Source organism: Anguilla rostrata, chromosome 2 (assembly GCF_018555375.3).
Source record: "Anguilla rostrata isolate EN2019 chromosome 2, ASM1855537v3, whole genome shotgun sequence".
Lineage (NCBI taxonomy): Eukaryota > Metazoa > Chordata > Actinopteri > Anguilliformes > Anguillidae > Anguilla > Anguilla rostrata.
In genome coordinates this window covers 26,997,404-27,000,957 of record NC_057934.1, presented here as the reverse complement: position 1 = coordinate 27,000,957, position 3,554 = coordinate 26,997,404, and the positions used below count along the sequence as shown (strand labels likewise).

At 39.6% G+C, this 3,554-nt stretch overlaps 1 long non-coding RNA gene across 1 annotated transcript; it reads left to right on the top strand.

Moving 5' to 3' along the window:
* The first annotated feature begins 1,243 nt into the window (after positions 1 to 1,243).
* On the top strand, positions 1,244 to 2,529 carry LOC135247697 (uncharacterized). Its single transcript, XR_010328273.1, has 2 exons — positions 1,244 to 2,098; positions 2,371 to 2,529. It is a non-coding gene; the product is annotated as an uncharacterized LOC135247697 (long non-coding RNA).
* Positions 2,530 to 3,554: the final 1,025 nt, after the last annotated feature.

The window sequence follows — 3,554 nt, the reverse complement described above, 5'->3', positions numbered from 1 at the left end:
GCCTGTAGGAGAGCTGAGCGCAAATGGAAAAAAGATAAACTCCAGGTCTCGTATGACATTTTAAGAGATTGCTTAAAATCTTACCAAAGCTCTGTTAAGTCAGCTAAAACACAATATTATGCTAATCTAACTATCTATTATGATCTAACTAATAAAAACGCCCACAGACCTAAAATATTGTTTAACACAATTAACTATCTTAAATCCTTCTACTGCTACTGTAGCTACCTCTGAGTCCACTACTAAAACCTGTGAAAAGTTTCGGAATTATTTCATAGACAAAATTGACAGCATAAGATCTCTCATCTCATCTTCAGGCTCTGATTCTTCTGAGATACATTGTCCAGTCAGCTTCCTCCAGCAGTTTCAACCTGTGTCATCCTCCCAGCTGTCTGAGGTAGTATCACACATGAATCCCATTTACTGTCCCTTAGACATTTTACTGTCCCGTCTTTTCAAGGAAGTTTTTGCCACAATCTGCCCCCTTATTTTGGTTATAATTAATAGCAGTTTAACAAATGGAGTCGTCCCTTTCAGTTTTAAACACGCTATAGTGCAACCCCTACTAAAGAAACCTAGCCTAGACCCCAATGACCATAATAGCTACAGGCCTATCTCCAAGCTACCATTTATTTAAGGTTTTGGAAAAAGTTGTCTTCTCCCAGGTCTCCTCCTACTTGAACACAAACAACATTTCTGACAAATTGCAGTCTGGTTTTAGAGCTCTGCATAGTACAGAATCCGCTCTATTGAAGGTATATAATGATATCCTTCTCTCTGTCGATTCTGGTTCCTGTGCCATCTTAGTCCTGCTTGACCTCAGCGCAGCATTTGATACAATTGACCATGGCATTCTCTAAGACGCATGGAGGGTGAAGTTGGTCTGCAGGGCTCAGTGTTAAAATGCTTTACCTCCTACCTGAAAGAAAGAACCTTTCCGTTAAAATAGGAAACGGTTCTTAATCCCCTGCGTCCATTAAATGTGGCATTCCCCAAGGTTCTATTTTAGGGCCTCTTTTATTCTCACTCTACATGCTTCCCCTTGGCTCTATTTTTGAGAAACATAATATTGTGTATCACTGTTATGTGGATGACACACAGTTTTACCTGCCAGTTACACCTGACAATGCTTGCCCATTAAATAACCTTTTTAGATGTCTAGATGACATTAAATTCTGGATGGCGAGGAACTTCCTTCAACTAAATGATAACAAAACGGAAGTAATTATATTTGGCCCTCATAGCCAATGTTCCCTCTAAGCTGCGCGCGTGCGCAATCGCGCACTGCCCGCACATTCTCAGCGCACAAGAAAATCTATCCAGCGCATAAACAACATCAACATAACGTATTAATTCATATCTAATATTAGACCTAATCTAATCTAATTAATTCGCCCAATAATATTGTTTTTTTGTTTCTCACTCAGTGAGTGACAGGTGTCCAGCCAATGATACGATACGGTTCACTTACGGTACGAAGCCAATCATGGCATTGACGGTGCTTGCGTCTGGGCCCTGCCTATATGCGCCGTGCAGGTTAGCTAGCAGGTTAATAGATGCTAATACAAACCCCGCATCATGGCGAAACGAACAGGCAGCGACACATCCACTCAGCAAGCCACAATAAAAAAGAAATGCAGTTCTTTTAAGATGGAATGGCTGTCGGAGTATGTGCAAATTGAAGAAAAAGCGGTGAAATTGGGTGAGATTTTTTCTTTTTCAAGTGAGAAAGGTCTACTCTGCAAAACATGCAGCGATGCCAAAGTAGCAAGTGAGTTTTCAGAGGGAAAAATGTGGACTGAATGGAAGCTGGACTATCTCAAGCGTCACGTTCAGCATAAAAGTCATTTAAAAGCTGTCGAAACTGTACGAAGACTCAAGATGGGACAGGGGATTGGTACATTATTGCGGGAGAGCGCAAAAGAGCGAGAGAAAAGGAACGAGCTGTCAATCAAAACAAAATCCAGAAATCGTCTTGAAGTGACACATTTGGACCAGCTGATGCGCATAAAGTCAAAGCAAGAAGCAGACGAAGCCATCAACCTGGACAAAGTGTACAACCATTGGAGAAGTGAGAAGGACAGACGTGAAAAATAAGGTAAAATTTAAGTCAGATTTGTGCATATTCTAGTGACGGTTATTAAGATTTTGTCTTTATGGATATTAATCATTAAATGTTGTTACTATTAGATCATTTATGGGTAGTAGAAATGCCAAGAAAAACTGTGTAATTAGATATTTTACAGACAAAGTGTTACAGGAATTTGCACTGTATCACAAGCTACAGCACAAGTCATTGTGCAAAATGTGAATGTTTTAATGTAAGCAAAATGTTATGTCTGAAAGGTGTATATGTCTCATATCTTCCAGAACAGGACCCTCAGCCAGGCAAAGCAGGACTCTTCCCATGGCCAAAGCAGGACTCTCACATACTGTATAACATCTACACATCCCATTTTTCAGATTTTTGTCTTTTTTTAAGTGGACCAAATTACTTATTTAAAAATAAAGCGTGCATATCTAATGTTGCTCACAGTAGTCCTCAGTTTGCTCAGGGAGCTTGTGCGTATGCCCAGATACATGAAAAATTAGAGGGAACATTGCTCATAGCTCTGTCACTAGCCTAAGCAATGCGCTTGGTCCCCTGTCTAAAAATGTGCAATTTGTAGTTAGAAATCTTGGTGTTTTCTTGGACACATCTTTGAATTTTAACAGGCAAGTCAGTAGTGTTGTGAAGGGCAGTTTTTATCAGCTTAAAACCATAGCCAAGTTAAAGCCGTTTTTATCTCATAAGGACCTGGAAACAGTTATCCATGCTTTTATCACCTCTCGGCTGGATTATTGTAATTCCCTATATATGGGGTTGACCCATTCCACTCTGTCTCGATTGCAAATGGTCCAGAATGCAGCTGCTAGACTTTACTGGAACAAAGAAAAGGCAACATATTACTCCCGCTCTGGCTCTTTTGCATTGGCTACCGGTGAAATATAGGATTGATTTTAAAATTTTACTATTTGTATTTAAAGCCCTAAATGGATTAGCTCCACAGTACATCACTGATCTACTGACTCCATATTCTGCTCCCAGGTCACTAAGGTCATCAGCAAAACAACTCCTCTCAGTCCCCCACTCACGTCTTAAAACTAAAGGGGATCAGACTTTCTCTGTTGCTGCCCCCAGGCTCTGGAACAATCTCCCGTCCCACATTAAGTCCTGTCCCACCATTGATCATTTTAAATCACATTTAAAGACCCACCTTTTTTCTCTTGCTTTTAGTGCAGTTTGAGGTTGCCCTACGGTTTTCTCCACCCTTAATTTATTTCGTTATTTTTAACATCCTCTCACTGCATTTTTAATCTGCTGTTGGTCTTATTCAGTCTTTCTTAAATTGATTTTATCCTGTACTTTTATCATCTTACTCCTTATTCTTTTTATTTTTTTATGTTGTATTGTTAATACATGTATTGTATTGTGATGTAATTTTGTTGTGGTTTGTTGTGTTGTATTGTAGTGATTGGAAAGCACTTTGGCGCAACTCCTGTTGTTTTTAAAT